Source organism: Saccopteryx leptura, chromosome 3 (assembly GCF_036850995.1).
Source record: "Saccopteryx leptura isolate mSacLep1 chromosome 3, mSacLep1_pri_phased_curated, whole genome shotgun sequence".
NCBI classification, from domain to species: Eukaryota; Metazoa; Chordata; class Mammalia; order Chiroptera; family Emballonuridae; genus Saccopteryx; species Saccopteryx leptura.
Genome location: NC_089505.1, coordinates 360,786,514 through 360,804,880, shown reverse-complemented (window position 1 = coordinate 360,804,880; position 18,367 = coordinate 360,786,514). Strand labels below are relative to the sequence as shown.

Sequence of the window (18,367 nt, the reverse complement as noted above, 5' to 3'; positions counted from 1 at the left end):
GGACACCTGGGAGTGTTGGGCCCCTGAATGCACGTTGGGCCGGCTTACGTAGAGGAGAGCTGAGTGACAAGGTGAGCAGGCAGCCGGACCAGAGTGAGTTCCAGCCCCTCGGGTATTTCCAGAGAGAGGCCCCGTGAAGCCAGTGACATACAGGGAGTGCACATAGGGCATTTAGTAGACTGGTGTCAATGGGACTGGACTCTGAGCGCTTGGAGGACCCTGTGGTAAGGACACAGCTGGAAGGTCAGAAATAAGGAGACACCGCAGACACATTTCCGACTGTTTCCTTGACACAGGAGGCGGGGGTTCTGACAGAGGTTGGTCTCCTGACATTTGACTCCAGGATGCCAGGTCAACATGCTCAGCTGACTAGATTTCAATCTCAGGTACATTATTGTTATTATTATTATTATTACTATTATTAAAATGTCTTGGCTGGTACATTTTTGCACTGCCTACATGTTGGGCAAAGAGCCACATGGACACAGTAAATGGAATCATCGTCTTCTAGCTCTGTGGGCTAGAAGTATTTTCAAACAACTGCTTAGAAGCATGGCTATTGCCTAGAAAAGATTTTGCGTCAGTCACTAGAAGGCCCAGGTGCAAATTGCAGCCTATCGATTACACGGGAGGCGAAGATCAAATTGTCCTAAGCCTCACTGTTCTCACCCAGAAACCAAATCCAGGCTGAGAAGATTAGCAATGTGCGTGATATATGTGTGTGTGTGTGCATGTGTGTGTGGAGCAAAAATGGTAGCTGTTCTAAGTATCCAGCCCAGTCCTTCCTCTGAGATTTTACAGATGAGTTAAGTGAGGATAGGAGGAGTTTAGCTAATGGCCTCAGTCATGCTCGTTAAGTAAGCAAAGCAGAGCAGAGGTCTGCAAACTACTACCCACGGGCCAAGTCCTGCCTGCCTGCCTGTTTTTGTAAGTGGCGTTTTATTAGATGACAGACACGCCCAGGCATTTCTGTCGTGTCTATGACTGCTTCTATGCTCTACCAACGGAGCTGAGCAGTTGTGGCAGACACCAGATGGGCCAGAAGCCTAAATGTTTACTATCTGATGCTTTCCCGAAAATGTTTGTCGACCCCTGAAATGGAAGATGGGTGAACGTCACATTATGAGCCGTGTCCCTACACCCATCGCCCATGCCTGCCCCTTCCGAAGCTGAGAGCTCCCTTGTCCAACATGGTGGGAAACAAGAACAGGGTTGACCTTGGAGGAGCCTCAAACTGGCATCGCCCTTCCTCCCCACACTCTCCCTTGTCCACATCCATCCTCTCCTGGGACCCCCAGGTCCCTGCTGTCCACTTAGGGGCTGACTTGCTCAAACCAGGTTGTGATCTCCCGGCAGCTACGGCGTGGTACAAACAACCCCATTTCCTCTTCCTGAAGTATCAGGTTTATAGAAAATGATGTAAAATCTTATCTTTTTATAAACACAAATAAGGCATGTGGCTGCAAATAAGACTCCCCAGTCTGCTGTGCATCTCCCCATCATCCTCGCCCCGAGAACACACTGGCCCTTCTCTGCTGCAGGATCTGAAGGAGAGGAACTTGGCAAGGATCCTGCTTTGCAGCCGGCTGTGCCGGAGTCAGGCGGACCTGCGTTTGCCTCTCTGGTCCATTGCTAACTGGCTTGTGTCCTAAGAACTCCAGCACACTCCCTGCTTCCCGTTCCACAAAGTGAGGGGTGGCAGGAGTAAGATGACCTTCCTGGGAAGGTCGGGGGGGGGGGGAGGGGAGAGAGGAAAAAGACAATTAGAGTCAATGGCTCTCAAACCTGACCGCACATGAAAAGTACCCGAGGAACTTGCTGGGTGCCTGAGCCCCACCCTCAGACCAATGAAAACGAACTGGGAGTGGGGACCAGCACCGCATCGGCGGCCAAGTTGCTCCCGGTGGTTCTATTGTGAAGCCTGGGTTAAGAAAAGAGCGATGGTCATGGACGTGTTCGCATGATGCTGACTCACAGTTGGTCATCAATAAACGGTAGCTGAAAGTGGGAATGGGCGTGTGGCCCTCACCCGGGACTGCCTACTCCCGGCAAGCTGCAACTTACCCTGGTGTGGCAGATAGCCCGGGGCTAACGTGTCACCCCACCCATGTCATGGATTTGCATTGCAGAACCCAATGGCGCCCTTAAATCACATCATGGAGACAGCTGCTGGCTCCACCTGATGCCAGCCCAGGTCTACGGTGGGTGCTGCTGTCGGGGCAGCTGGGGGTGAACGCTAGTGCCGATGAATTCACAGGAACCCATGTCCGTTACCCGCGTGGGAAAACACAGTGTCCGCTCTTTCGGGGCCCCAACAATTTATGAGATTCTCTGGAAACACTCTAGAGCTTCACCTGCTTGATATGGACATGGACCAAAGTGTGTACATGTGTGCATACGTGTCTCTGTGTATTCGTGTGTGTGTGTGTGTGTGTGTGTGTTCATTGCAGCGCTCCTGACCTTCGGTCAGAGTTCTGGCTTCTCTCCCATCTTGTCCTAGCCTGGATTCCCAAGTGAAATGCCCGAGTCAGAGCTCGTACCACAGCAGCGTAGATGGCAGGTGACCTCCAGGACCACACGTGAAACAGGGAGGAAGGACAGGAATGTAAAAACACGCTGTCACTTCACTCACGGGGCTGTGGCCCCGCCCCTCCCCCTCTGCAGTATGTCTCAGAACGAAAGAAAAGGGGAACTATTTACCCAACAGTCTCAGTATCCTTTTGGATATGAGAGGCCCTTCATCTCTGACCTCTCAGATAATCCATCCTCAAAAGCCGAGCGAAGTTTTCCAGTGTGCCAAAGAAAACCGGCCTGGAGGCTCACCCCTGCACAAAAGCTGTTGAAGGGCATGGGACGGTGCGCGCAGGTCTGGAGCGGGGAGGATCCGCCATTATGCAGAAAGGTGTTTCCCACTGACTCCCTGACTCAGCAGATGTTCTCGGCATCGTCTCATTGGGTCCTCCCCAAGCCCTAAGCGGCTGGCATCTTTCTCTTCATTTCACAGATGAGAAAACTGGACCTTAGACATGTCAGGAGACTGACAGTGTCTGAGCAGACATTCCAACCAGGTGCCCACAAGGGCGTGCTGTGCTTTTCCCCTCTGAGCTGGGAAACAGAAGGGTTGGTATCAATCACTGCATCTTTCTGATTCTTGGTGACCTTGCTTCTAACATTGTGCCACTAACCTCTGCCTCCTTCTTGAGCTGTGAAGAAGACAAAATGAGGACTGCATATAAACTATAAAGAAAAGTGCCTATGCGAGGAATGAATTTTTTTTTCTTCAAAGGCAATACAAAACAAAACCCGCAACAGCACGTACACCGTAGCAGGAGATGGGAAGGCGGGTTCAAAGCCACATCCATGATGGGGGTGGCTCTGATCGCAGACAGGCTGCCCCAGGGTTCTTCCTGGTTTGGGACAGCCTTTCTCTGGGGTTCCAAGAAACATCTAAGTGACTGGGGGCAGGAGGACAGTTGCTGGGCGTGCCTCGGCTTCTCCTGGGGAAACAAAGACCAAGAGCCCGGGTTCCTGCGCGGGGATGTGAAGCGGCTCTGCAAGGGAAAGCCAGAGCAATCCGCCCGGAGCACTTCTCTGTTCATCATTATTCCCAGGCCGCGGTGTCACACCTCACACTTTCCATCGGGCATGTTGGTGCAGAGTTGGTGGCAGCCGTTCCCAGCGTTCCGCCAGCTGACTGCCCAGCCTGGCCCGGGAGCAGCGAGCCCGTGGCTCATTAACTGCCGTCCCTGCCCACGGACCGCAAACCCCGAAGAAGAGCAGATGCTGGGTATTGAAGGAAATTCTCCTCGCTTGAAAATGACTACAAAGTCTTTTTTTTTTTTCTTTTTTACTATCAAGCTCCTGTTGGCATTTTTCTAGAAAGAAAGACTGTGAACCTCTTGAAGAGTCCCGTGTTCACCTGCATTACAACTCAGCTGACGGTGCGGATGCTGCTGGGCAAAGCTTTGACTCACAGGCACAAGACACAAGACACCCGGGCGCCCCGGGCCTCCAAGTACGGGGATTTAAAGTGACAGGCTTGCGAGCGCCGGAGCGCGGCCATGCTCATGCCGCCATCATGTGGCTGGGAGCGGAACTGCATCAGGAATTTGTCTTTTTCCCCTTTTCTCTCCTTCTCTCCCTGCTTCCTCCTGTCTTCCTCCTCTCCTTTTCTCATTCCCTTTGTTCCTTCCCCCTTCCTTCCACTGTGACAAACACTGGCATACGAAAATACACTGGAGCCCATTCCTGCTCTTAAGTAGTTTAGTGAGAGAGAAGAGGAAAGGTAGGATGAAATAATTAAGTTCCACTGTTTGCACCCCCCTCCCCGTTCCTGGGAGTTTACCTGTACAGGATTGTTGCACGTAATCCTCACCTTCCCCGCGTGGGAGAAGGTGTCACTGACACATAGTTCCCCAATGAATCTGAGTGGTCATTCAATACATTCTTGATGGCACTGCTGTTAAAATAGGGTAGGTGAATTCAATGCCAAAATTGTGCAGCTTACCTTTAAGAAAAGCTGATTCCCACAGAATTTTATGGGCTTTATACCTGGGTCTTTGGCTTACTTATTGCTTTAAATAAAAATTGGCATTTTCCAAAAACAAAACAAAACAAAACAAAAAGGCCTTAGGACTATGCTCTTCTCCTTTGTTTTGTTAGATTGTCTTCTAATTGTTCATTTGTAAATGCTCTTTGTGTCCTGGATTATTACCCTGTTGTGTGTTGCTACTGGTTGGAAATACTTTCTCATCATCAGTTATTGGCTTCCTTTCTTCATGGAGTTTCCTAACACCTAGATTTTTTTCCGCTATTAATATTGATTTTTAATAGAAGCAGAGCCGCTAACTTTGTTTTTCCTTTGCAGCTTCTGGGCTTCATATCTGTCGTGCTCAGGAGGGCCCCCTCTACCTGAAATGATGAATGTTGTCTTTCATATTATTATGATTTTATACTTTTTTGTTTACATTTAATGCAAATGAACTTATTTTTATACTTTAAGGTAGGCTAAGTTTATTTTCATCTAAATGTGAAATCAATGTCTCTACACCATTAAAACCAACCAAACAAAAAAAACCCTTTGTCCTTTCCCCACTGAAATGAAATGGCATATTTATCATAAACTAAGTGCCCTGTATGTGTGTGTGTGTGTGTGTCTGGGTCCTATCAGTTTCACCGACATATTTACACTTCTCCACCATCATGCTGTTTTCATCTGGTAGGATAAACACCCAACCCTTACTAATTTTCTTTGACAAAATATTCTTAGCCATTCTTAAACATTAACTCCTCTATCATATAAGTATGCATACATGGTTTGAATTTTATAGTAAACAGACATCACTTTTGTTGACAAAAACCGTCTTCCTTTCTGGACCTTCTGCCGAGCTTACATCACCTTCCGGACGCCTGGCAGGAGAGCGCCACCTGGAGGCGGCCCGCGCCCCGGACCCTGCCAGAGGGCATCGGTCTGGCCCGCACTCAGGCACGACCTCTTCCACTGTTGGCAGGGGAGGGGTCTCAGTGGTTTATACATGTTTATACATGCTGCCGGGGGTCCACCCTATCTGTAAGCCATGGTTGTTCCCAGGAAACGGGGGTGGATGTGAGATGGTCGGAGACCCCAGTGTTTACTATGTTCCTTAACCCCACATGCTTGAATTGATTGCTGTTTATATGCCAGGGTTTAAAACTAAGAAATCAAAAATAAATCAGTTACAGCCCTGGCATTCAAAGAGCTCACATTCTACAAGGGACTGACATACGTGAAGGCAAAGTCAGCGTCCTACTAGGCAAAAAAAGTGGAATGGAGAAATGTGTATTGTGCTGCGTTGGCTTTAAGGGAGGGGCAGGTATGCCCATCCCACCTTACCCCTGCGAGGCAAGGGTGTGATCAGAGGAGTGGGCAATGTGTGAGCCCTACCCCTGCGAGGCAAGGATGTGATCAGAGGAGTGGGCAATGTGTGAGGGTGATGGGCACACTGTCCCTTCCTTCTTGGAGGACTTTGTCCTTGCTCAGCTCAGTGGTAGAAAGACGGGCGAGTACTCTTGTGCATATGTGCGTGTGTGTGCGTGTGCGTGCGCGTGCGTGTGTGTGTGTGTGTGTGTGTGTGTGCGCGCACACAGGCGCACGCAGTTTGGTCCAGTCCCCTGCACTGGAGCCCGGCCAGAATCCACAGAGATTGCAGAAGTGGGTTGAAGAGACAGATTGAAGGCTTTAGGAAGGAAGGAACTCGTATACATCCTTCCCATTCTTCTTCCCCGTCCTCAAGCAACAACGCAGGCAAACACTTCACACAGTCCCTCCAAAGAAGACAAAGTTCTCCCTGCCCCAGGAAATGGGAGCTTATACCTTGAATAAAGAGTCCGCTTCATACCGTCCCACCTTTGCCCGCCTCCCTCCTGACACACAAATGCCGTTTGTTTGAAAGTTTATCTCCACGGGAGGCTTCAAGGAAGGGCCCCCTGACGTGGCCGTAGATCCTGTGTTATGCTTCAGCTGTTTTCTGATGTTTGTCTGTTCACACAGACGAAGTTATGAAGATCACAATCTGGGAAAGACGATACTTTCTGCGGTAATTATTGTTCTTGGAAACAGGAGAGCGGAGCCTGAGGGACTGGGAGGGAAGGAAGGGATTCAGGCGGCCAGCCAGCATGCCACCAGCTTAACCCCCGGTGGAAGAGGGACCCGGGGAGGTAGGTGACAGGACCTGGCCAAGCGCACACAGCTAGCTTGCCCTGCACAGGTGTATCTGAAGAAGACCTCTCCAGGAAGGCTTCGTCGTCACATCATCACGCAATGAAAGCGGGTCCCCTTTTTGTGGGACACATCAGTTCTTTCTCTTCCGAACGTCAACGTCAGGGTTATTTACAGTCGTTTTATATGTGAGCGTTTACAGATAAAATACTCCACACAGGAGTGAGTGATGGTTCCAAAATGATAAAAGAACAGAGAGGTTCACCTCAACCCCCAAGAAGGGCTTCCAACAGGGAAAGCCTAACGAGGCAGGGAATACTCATTTCTCCCTCCAAGGTCTTCCTGAAGAAGTTGTTTCTGGAACGCTGCTGCCATTCAGCCTACGCCCCCACCCCCAGAAAGAGCCCCAACGTCCTGTGTGGATGGAGTTGTATTGAGCTGTACACTTGAAACCTGTATGGTTTGGTGAACCAGGTCAACCCAATAAATTTTAAAAATAAATAAAAGATAAATAAATAAGAGCCCCCAAGCCGCCACGTCAGAGAGTTCGGGACGAAGCCCGGAGCTGACAAGGTGCACCCCTCTGTTCCTGTGTCAGCCCACCGCGCGGGGAGAGGGAGGGTGCGTTTCCTGCCATGTGGATGAAGGTCGTACACCACAAAGAAAAATGTCTTTTTTTTTTCCAGCCCTGGCAGGGCCCTGGTATCAAGGGCAGCCTAATTCTGGGGAGCAGTGTTAGAAAACTCACCATGGCCTTATCCCCAGGACTCTCTGGGTCGGTAACAGAGGTGGCATTTGTGCCCCATCCGTCAGCCCCTCGAGTCTGTCAGAGAACGCCAACGTGCACCAGCAGGTGCTGATTCAGGGACGGAGAGTAGCTTCCCCGTGGCTTCTACAAAGGTCAAGGATGTCCCAAATTTCACGGGGAACGTAAATACTTTTCTTCATCACAGTTGAAAGCTGTTTTTAAAACTCAGTACTTTTTTTTTTTTTTTTTTTTTTTTTGGCTATATTGTACCTTGCTCTTTGGATAGGAAGCAAAGCAGAAAGTATGAGTAATGAGAACTTAATTCGGCCATCAAAACAGGCCACTCCAAAGAGACTCGTCTGAGAGGCAGGCAACACCTGAGAGGTCAATGGAAGGAATCTCCTGGGACTCCCTCCCAGACCCCCAGATCATTTCAGTTTCGCAGAATCTTGGAGCAGAAAGGTAGGGTTCTCTGAGGTCACCTGAGGCAAGCCGTGTTGAGGACTTTGCAGTCCTGCTACGACATCCCCAGAAAGCATCTGCCCAAGTTCGGCTTCCCCATGGCCAGGGTGCTGAAGTCTATTAACACCAAAGTCAGTGCATCCCATCTTTAACAAGCCTATCCGTGCACAAGTTTCGCTTCGGCTTGTTTGCGCCCAGCATGCTGGGAGTGGCCTCCCCGAGCTCCATCTCAGTTCTTCTCTTCCTGGGATAAGCGCGTCCTTCATCAGTTCTAAGATGCCTACTTGTTAACAGTCTGTCTCTGAACGTGGAGGGTCCCTTCACTGCTGAAGGCGTCTGATGGCTGTGTTCGACCTGCAGTGGCGGCGACGCAGCTGTGGTTTGTGCACGTGTGCGCTGGGCTGTCCCCTGCGGTGCGCTGGAAAAGGCAACCTCTCGACATGGCAGTCATCAAACCATTGTGGTGCCATAGGAATGTGGAACGTAAACCCTCTTTCTGACCTGAAAAATCTTCACGGTGGAAACTTTCTGAACATCACAAAAGCACCCGCATGAAAATGTTTGGAAGGCATCTTGAATAAAAAGAATCCTAGGGACAATAGTGAGGCACTCGAAGCATACATTGTACGACAGTGTTCTTGTAAAGAGACTAAAACTGAGGGCACACTACAGCCACGCGCCTGGCACGCTGAGTGCGTAACTGTTTAGGAAATGAAATAGTCGTTGATTTATGATGTGCTAGTGACCTTCCCATAGTTTATTCCACTTAATCCACCTAGAAACCCAGTGAGGTAGTGAGTACAGCTACCCTACCCCTCATCCGGAGCTCTTGAGGCAAGGTGCGTTTTGAACTTCACAACTAAGTTTATGATGTTAGGAAGGTAATGTGGGGCGTGGTTTTCATCTGATGCCATCAGCAGGGCCTGGGATAATGTGGCTTAGTCCAACGCATTAATATTTTGTAGCAAAACACATGCACCTTCACGCGGAGCGGGGAATAGACAGACCAGAACGAGCCTCATGCCAGTTCAGGTCAGGTGTAGCTGACCAATGAGTTGGCCTGGGGCTTATGGAAATGTTTTCTGTTTTCAGATATATTTGGACTTTAGAACTGCCCAGGAGGCATTTGGGATGTGTGTTACTATCTCCACTTTGAAATACAGAAAGTGGGGTTTTCTAAGTGGCTTCATTGGTGCACACAGCACAGAAGTGTGGGTTTGGCTGTGAGACATCGGCCAGCCTCCCTCCACAGCGCATCACACAGAGGACCGTTACCATGAGGCTCGGTGGCCTCACGGAATAGCACCTGTCAGGTGGGTGAGGCTGCAACCCCAGGTCCTGGTCTCCTGTTCTGCAGACTAACTGCCTGCAGATAACACTGTCCCAGATAGTCTCACCACAATGGCTACTGTCCTCTGAATACACAGCAGCTCCTCCCCGACCTCTCGGGCACAGTCTCCCACCACACGGAGGGAGACACCTGCTAACAGAGGGATGGCAGGGTGCGGTGAGGAAGTCCACCCCCGCAACACCAGCCACTTGCTCAGTGAGTCTTTTTATAAAAAAAAACTCAGAAAGAAATCATAAGCCAATCAAGTGGCCTCTGCTTTTATAGTGTTCATAATTTTAGAGGAAAAAGAAGAGAGAGACGCCATGGGTTCCAAACTCAGCATCAAACAACTTCCATCCTAGTTCTATTGAAATTACTAGTCTTCATAGAAATCCTCCGAGGAAGTCACAAATATCAGAAGGATTTTAATAATCATCCACTTCAGGCCCTGTAGCCAGCTTATCTGATGGTCTGAATCCCATTCTGCCACTTCCTGGCTGGAAGACCTTGAGAAAATTACTTAACCCCTCTGCACCTCAGTTTTTCCATCTAACAAATGAAAAGAATAATATCGCCTACCTTCGAGAGTTGGTGTGAGAATGAAATGATTTGACACGTGTGAGTTCTGGGACTAGTGTCTGGCTGTAGGAAGGTTTCAATGAAGGGGACTTTTTCATCGTTACCATCCTAAGCAGCATTCTCGTGAAGGATATATTTTAACCTATGAGCCACGGTCTCCCAGGAAGGAAAAGCAGCAGCAGCAACCTGAGGACCCATACCTCTCTCTGCCTCTGGAGCCCGGGATCTTCCGTGTCCGACTGTTCTGCTTCACACGCCCAGGAGTTGTGATGCCTGGAGACGAGGATACCCCTGAAATCCTAGGGCCCTTCCAAATCCACTGCAAGGAGCACCACCATGACTTTTCCTGTCTCAGAATCACGACTCGGTGCAAAGCAAAACAAAGACCTCCAGCCATCTCCACCGGCCCCCCCCCCCCCACCCCGGTATTAAAGCAGCTCACATGCTCACATGTGCTCCAACATGCTCATTATTAGGCTTCACTACGGGTAGGAATTTATGGGGTGCTCTCCAAGCAAACAAAGGTGGTCCGAACAGTCTTTGTGTTCAGTGAGATCTCATCTTAGTGGAAGTTACACTGTGTATACAAATACCTCAGAATACGGTGCAATGCATACGGGGTGGGGCAAAAGTAGGTTTACAGTTGTGAGTACCTGAAACACAGAGTTTATTCTTGCATTGTTATTTATTAATTATTGTATGATTTTTCCATACAAACAACTGTAAATGTCCTTTTGCCCCATGCTGTATATATAGACTCCTGACGCTTTGTGCTTAATGTTTACTTCCTGAGTCTGAGTCTGAGTTTATCTATTCATAGAGAATGGCTTTTATTTATTCTCTCCCATGTATTTTTATGTCTTTCAAGAAGGGGCCATGTCTTGCTCATTTCTACATACATATTGCCCACAGAAATAAATGCTTGATGAAACAAATGAATAAATGACTTACGTGAAATCCCTAATGGAATACAAGTAATTTCCACCTCACAGAAGTCCCCCCCCCATTCCATGGTGAGTCCTTTCCAGGATCCCCAGTGGACGCCTGAACCACAGATAGTACCCAACCTTACGTATACTTTTTTTCCAATACAGACATACTTATGAGAAAGTTTAACTTATAAACTAGGCACCATGAGAGATTCACAACAACAATAATAAAATAGAACAATGATAACAATATACTGTGATAAAAGTTGTGTGAATGAGGTCTCTTCTCTCAAAATATCTAGTTGTGCAGTACTCACCGTCTCACTCACGGGAAGCACTTCCCAGCACCTCCTGGGTGTGCCCCTTTCGCCAGCTCCACTGCTTTGCACTTGGGGGCCATTATTACGTAAAACAATGATCACTGGAACACAAGACAGCGGAGCTCATGACCACGATGGCTCCTGGAGCTCATGATCACGATGGCCCCTGACGAGTGGCCGGGCAGCGCCCCAGTGTGAATACGCTGGGTAAAGGGATGACTCACGCTCCCGGTGCGCGGAAGTGAAACAGCGCGAGACTTCATCATGCTGCTCAGAATGCGGCACAATTTCAAATTTATGAATTGTCTATTTCTGAAATCTTCCATTTAATAACTGTTGACCTCACTGGAGAGCAGGTAACTGCAACCCCAGAAAGCGAAACCACGCACGGCTCAGGGGGACGACCGTGCTGATTTGTGCTCCCTACAGAAATACGGCCTCTAGGGGCCCAGCTGTAGCACACCCCCCACGCAGGACTCCCACCCGGCCTCTAGGGGCACAGCTGCAGCGCACCCCCCCCCACTCAGGACTCCCACCCGGCCTCTAGGGGCCCAGCTGCAGCACACCCCCCACTCAGGACTCCCACCCGGCCTCTAGGGGCCCAGCTGCAGCGCACCCCCCACGCACACAGGACTCCCACCCGGCCTCTAGGGGCCCAGCTGCAGCACCCTCCCACACAGGACTCCCACCCGGCCTCTAGGGGCCCAGCTGCAGCACCCTCCCACACACACAGGACTCCCACCCGGCCTCTAGGGGCCCAGCTGCAGCACCCTCCCACACACACAGGACTCCCACCCGGCCTCTAGGGGCCCAGCTGCAGCGCACCCCCCACTCAGGACTCCCACCCGGCCTCTAGGGGCCCAGCTGCAGCGCACCCCCCACGCACACAGGACTCCCACCCGGCCTCTAGGGGCCCAGCTGCAGCGCACCCCCCCACGCAGGACTCCCACCCGGCCTCTAGGGGCACAGCTGCAGCGCACCACCCCCCACTCAGGACTCCCACCCGGCCTCTAGGGGCCCAGCTGCAGCACCCCCCCACTCAGGACTCCCACCCGGCCTCTAGGGGCCCAGCTGCAGCGCACCCCCCACTCAGGACTCCCACCCGGCCTCTAGGGGCCCAGCTGCAGCGCACCCCCCCACGCAGGACTCCCACCCGGCCTCTAGGGGCCCAGCTGCAGCGCACCCCCCCACGCAGGACTCCCACCTGGCCTCTAGGGGCACAGCTGCAGCGCACCCCCCCCACTCAGGACTCCCACCCGGCCTCTAGGGGCCCAGCTGCAGCGCACCCCCCACTCAGGACTCCCACCCGGCCTCTAGGGGCCCAGCTGCAGCGCACCCCCCCACGCAGGACTCCCACCCGGCCTCTAGGGGCCCAGCTGCAACGCACCCCCCACTCAGGACTCCCACCCGGCCTCTAGGGGCACAGCTGCAGTGCACCCCCCACTCAGGACTCCCACCCGGCCTCTAGGGGCCCAGCTGCAGTGCACCCCCCACTCAGGACTCCCACCCGGCCTCTAGGGGCACAGCTGCAGCGCACCCCCCACTCAGGACTCCCACCCGGCCTCTAGGGGCCCAGCTGCAACGCACCCCCCACTCAGGACTCCCACCCGGCCTCTAGGGGCCCAGCTGCAACGCACCCCCCACTCAGGACTCCCACCCGGCCTCTAGGGGCACAGCTGCAGCGCACCACCCCCCCACTCAGGACTCCCACCCGGCCTCTAGGGGCCCAGCTGCAGCGCAGCACCCCCCACTCAGGACTCCCACCCGGCCTCTAGGGGCCCAGCTGCAACGCACCCCCCACTCAGGACTCCCACCCGGCCTCTAGGGGCCCAGCTGCAACGCACCACCCCCCACTCAGGACTCCCACCCGGCCTCTAGGGGCCCAGCTGCAGCGCACCCCCCACTCAGGACTCCCACCCGGCCTCTAGGGGCCCAGCTGCAGCACACCCTCACACACACAGGACTCCCACCCTCCGTCCCCAGCAGCCTGGCGAGCCCACACCTGGCCCCTCCAGACACGTTCCCTCACGGGCTGCGGGGAAGAGGCCCACCTGAGACCTAAAGAGAACGAGGATGGCTTCTCTTTTAACCGCCTGGCCCAGGTGGGCAGGGGAAGTCGGAAGAAAAGGAAAGGAGCGAGCTTCACAGATGCACATCGCCCTCAGAGCGCAGGCAAGCCCTGAGCTGAGTGGGTCAGGGTTGCTGAATTTTTAAGGGTGCCCACTGAGCAGCCTTTTAACTGTGTGTTCACATATCACCAGCTTTAAGAAGCATCTCTTAGCTACTCCATGCCTCGGTCTGATTGTCCCCTCCTCTGAGAGGCATGTTAATGGTTGTGTTTGGGCCATGGGGTCCAACCCAGGTTCAAATCCCTCTACTCCCAACACTATCCGAGGGACCTTCTGCAATATATAAGCCTCTTTAAGCCCTGTATCCCCTGATTGGAAAATGTGAATATCAGTAACACCTACCTCACAGAGCAGTTTTAGAAGTTAACAGGGGAGCTCTCTCGCAGCGGGTTTGCTGCCAGAATGCAGGTGTTGTGAAAACTACCTCTAAATCAAAGCCAAACTGGGAAAGGAAAAGACTCCTATCAACATCGTCGTCATTGGCCACGAAGATTCCAGCAAGTCTGCCGCGACCGGCCAGAGCTACAAATGCGGCGGCTCAACAAAAGAACCACTGAAAATTTTGAGAAGGGGGTTGCTGAGATGGGGAGGGGCTCCTTCCAGCCCGCCAGGGTCTGGGAGAAACTAGAGCTGAACGTGAACACGGTATCACCACTGATGTCTCCCTGTGGAAACCCGAGACCAGCAAGGACGCTGTGACCGTCAGCGATGTCCCAGGACACAGAGACTTTATCAGAAACCTGACAGGCACGTCTCGGGCTGACTGCTGTTCTGACCGGTGCTGCTTGTGTTGGTGAATTTGAAACAGCTCTCTCTAAGAACGAGTGGACCCGCGAGCATGCTTACACACTGGGTGTGAGACAACTGATTGTTCACGTTAACAAAATGGATTCCCCTAAGCCACCCCACAGACAGAGCAGAATGAGGAAAGTGTTTAAAAAGTTGCACCTACATGAAGAAAACTGGCTACAACCAGACACAGTAGCGTTTGTGCCCGTTTCTGGTTGAAATGGCAACAATGTGCTGGAGCCAAGTGCTCACGTGCCTCGGTGCAAGGGGTGGAGAGTCACCCGTAAAGAGGGCAATGCGGGTGGAACCATGCTGCTTGAAGCTCTGGAGCGCATCCTGCCAACTCGTCCGATCTGACCGAGAAGCCCCTGCGTCTGCCCCTCCAGGAGGTCTACAAAGTTGGTAGTATTCATGCTGTCCCTGTGGGCCCAGTGGAGACCGGTGTTCTCAAACCCGGCATGGTGGCCACCTTTGCTCCAGGCGATGTTACAGCTGAAGAAAAATCTGTTGAAATGCACCGTGGAGCTTTGAGGGAAGCTCTTCCTAGGGGCCTTGTGGGCTTCAACATCGAGAACCTGTCAAAGATGGTCGTCATGGCAATGCGGCTGTTGAGGGTAAAAATGACCCACCCATGGGAGCAGCTGGCTTCGCAGCTCAGGTGATGGTCCTGCACCATCCAGGCCAAGTCAGCGCCGGATCAGCACCTGTGCCAGATTGTCATACAGCTCACAGTGCTTGCAAATCTGCTGAGCAGAAGGAGAAGAGGGATTATCATCCCGGGAAAAAGCTGGAAGATGGCCCAAAGTTGCTGAAATCTGGTGATGCTGCTGCCATCATTGATATGGTCCCAGATGAGCCCATGTGTATTGAGAGCTTCTCTAACTATCCTCCTCTAGGCTATTTTGCTGTTTGTGACATGAGACAGACAGTTGCTGTGGTGTCATCAAAGCAGTGGACAAGAAGGCAGCTGGAGCTGCCGAAGTTGCCACCCCTGCCCAGAAAGCTCAGAAGGATGAATGAGCATGACCCCGACGGCTGCCCCCAGCCTTCCTCAGAGGAGGAATGGCCCCAGGACCCTTTGTCTCATTTGGACAGTTAAGTTGAAGAGTAAAAGACTGGTTGGTGATTACAATACACAGTAAACCTTTAGAAGGAAAGGACAATGTTTTGTGGACCACTTGTGTGTGTGTGTGTATGTGTGTGTGTGTGTGTGTGTTTGAGCCAGTTTCTAAGTTATTAGTTTTTAAAACTAGTACTTTTCAAATATTTTCTCTAAAAATCTTTTTTTTTTATTGTTTGATTTTGAGAGAGAGAGGGAGACAGAGAATGAGAGAGAGAGAAAGAGATTGACTCATTGCTCCACCTAGTCATACATCACTGGTTGATTCTTGCATGTGCCCTGACCGGGTATCAACCCTGTGACCACTGCTGTTGGGACAATGCTCCAACCACCTGAACTACCCAGCCAGGGCCTAAAATCAGTACTTTTTAGTGGAAACACCTTGACCAAAAATCTGTCACAGAATTTTGAGACCTATTAAAACAAATTTAATGAGAACAAAAATTAAGAGAGATAGTCTGTGTAATGTCAGTCCCATACCAGTCTAAACCAAATGCTGCTCAGCGCCAGGTGTAATGCCGGCGGTCAGGGCCAGGCTGGTTCACACTGGATTCAGGCAGACAACAGAAGAGCTGTGAGCTGAAAATCACCGGGCACTCCCATTTATTGAAGTCTTGCAGCAGCAGGTGAGCAACTAGGCAAATAGTCCCTCACGGTGGCGGGCAAGTGGTCAGCCCCGAGGGAAAGTGCAGGTGGCCTTATACAGACTATACACACATGTGGCTTTCTGCCACGTGCTCACACACTAATCATGCAAACTGCTTGCAGCCAGAAAACCAGCGAGCAAGCCTAACACACCTGTTTTCCCTACAGTATACATGGAAAGCGCTCTGCTTATTTTTTGACAGAGTTGTCTTCAAAATATTTAAAATTCTATATTTATAATTATTAATTGTATTGATAACATGTTGCATTTAATAATTATAGATGTTCCTTATTTGTCATTTAAATATTTAATGCACGTTTGCTTTGTCTTTTCGATGGCATTAGCTACATATTAAGTTTCAGTTGTAGTCTCAGAAGGATTAATATGTTTTTCAGCAGGATGTGGTGATTCTTGGCAAAATTGCGATGTAGGTGAAAGCAAACTGCATAGTTTTGAGGCAAGAACACTTCTCAAGCTTCAGTTATCTTCTCTAAGCAATTACCTGCCCGAGATATCTCCCATCTATCTCTGGGAAAAACATTCTTCCAGGTGCAGGGAACAAATTAAATCCTGAGAGTACGGTGCATTACAAGGCAAAGGGGAATTAAGGTTGCTGATGAAATTAAGGTTGCTAATCAGCTGTATTTGTGATAGGGATGTTATCCTGGAATACCTGGTGGCCCAATGTAACCACAGGGTCCTTAAAGGGGAAAGAGAGAGGCAGAAGAATCAGAACCAGAGAAATGTTCCCTTGAGAAAAACTCAGTGGCTATTTATTGCTGGCTTTGGAAATGGATAGAGGGAGCCATGAGTCGAAGAACACAGGCCGCCTCTAGAAGCTGGGAAAGGCGGGAACACAAAGTCTCCCCCAGGGTCTGCGACAGCAACCCAGGCCCGTCGATGCCTTGATTGCAGCCCAGTGAGATCCACTTTGGACTTCTGAACTCCACACTGTATGGCAATTCATGTGTGGTTTAAGCCACAGAGTCTGTGGTCATTTGTTCCAACAGCAGTGGGAGACGAATACACTGAACCATGTGGTTATAGAACGTGGGCACTCCTAGGGACAGGGTCGATGTAGAGAGTTTATCAGATGACCTGGAGCAGGGCAGCCAGAAGGAGAATGTGACCTGACAAGGCAAGGAGAGCAGGAGCCATGCCTCCATGTACGATGTGTATCTGTACCTCCTGTGACACCCGCTATGCACCCTGATACCAAATCAGCTCAGAATACATGTTGACCTACCGTCTATTCAAAGAAGCCAATGACAATGGTCAATGTGATCATCTCTCCATGAGATGTGGACTCTAGACATGAAGGCACGTCTTTCCTTTTATAATAGCTCTAATATCTTACTTCCTGAGAAGCAAGCCAGCGCCAACAACAGTCTATTGTGATAGTGTTTTCATCAAGTACATTAACAAACAGAAAAATAGTAAGTGTTCTTCCTCCCTCCCCTCCTTCTTTTCTTCCGTCTTTCTTGCTGTCCATGATCACATTCTATAAGCTCTGGTTGTGCCAGAGAATGCAGATTCCGTGGACGGTCGGGGCCCCGGGAGGATGGGAAGCATGAAAGAGGGTGAGTGTATCTTGTAGTTTCCCAGGAAGCCAGGAAGAGTGTTCGAGTTTTTCTCTGTGTGTTTCTGTCTGTTTTTCTGTCTCCTCTGAGTCACACCTGGCTTTCTATCACAAACAGCACTTCGCCACATGCAGAATTTTCTGAGCAAATAGCCGCATTGGTCCCTGGGAAATAGGCCTAATTCTGCCCACAGACGACAGGAGAAGAGAGGCAGTCTCAGAGCCAGTGTCGTCAATTACACCAGCGTGCTACCCTGGGATCGGTATCAGGAAGTTTATTTTTGAACCCGATGGCCTGAATAATAACTAAAGGAAAATCTTCAAAAATCAATTGGGAAATACAGATAGTGTTTCTCACATTGGAGTATTATTTTATTTTATGACAGTTGCCTGAGGACATCCAGGACGAATGATTGAAACCTGCATGTTGCGTTCATTTAACAGCCAGGAAAACACAGGGCTGGCAGTAGGCCAACGTTGGGCCCAAAGCCCTTTCCAGCTGACTGTCCTTGGATAAGCCTCCTCCTCTCTATGGGATAAGGACTTTTGGCTCTGGGGCATCCAGCGTTCATTCTGGTTATGAAGGTCTAGGCCACATTGCTCTAGCTAAAGGTCACTGTCATTTTTCCAAAGTTGCTTTCACAGTCAGGAAATTTTAGGACCGATTACCAATCCATGTATCGTGGTGACAAAACATTCTTGGCTACCTGCGGGAGTGGTCATTGGTCACCAAGGAGCAAAGAGGGGCAAACAAGCTGCATCTCTGTGGCACTGACCAGCTTCCAAAGCTACTGCTTAGAAGTGTCTTTCACAAGATTCTAAGCCCTACTCCAAACTCCCTTCCTAAAAAAAAATAATAATTTCAACTTCAGTGCAGGGATTAGAATGAGTCAGGTGGTCATGAAATCTTAGAACTGAAAGTGGCCCTTGAGATCATTTCCATTAACCCGTTGGTCCTTCCCAATGCTCATCACAGCCATTGATATGCGAGGACACCTAAATCTCAATGTGGCCCATGAGTCCATTCCCAAAATGGCAG

At 50.7% G+C, this 18,367-nt stretch overlaps 1 pseudogene; it reads left to right on the top strand.

Annotated features, from left to right (window-relative positions):
- The first annotated feature begins 13,138 nt into the window (after positions 1-13,138).
- On the top strand, positions 13,139-15,003 carry LOC136398590 (elongation factor 1-alpha 1-like; annotated as a pseudogene).
- The last annotated feature ends 3,364 nt before the right edge of the window (positions 15,004-18,367 follow it).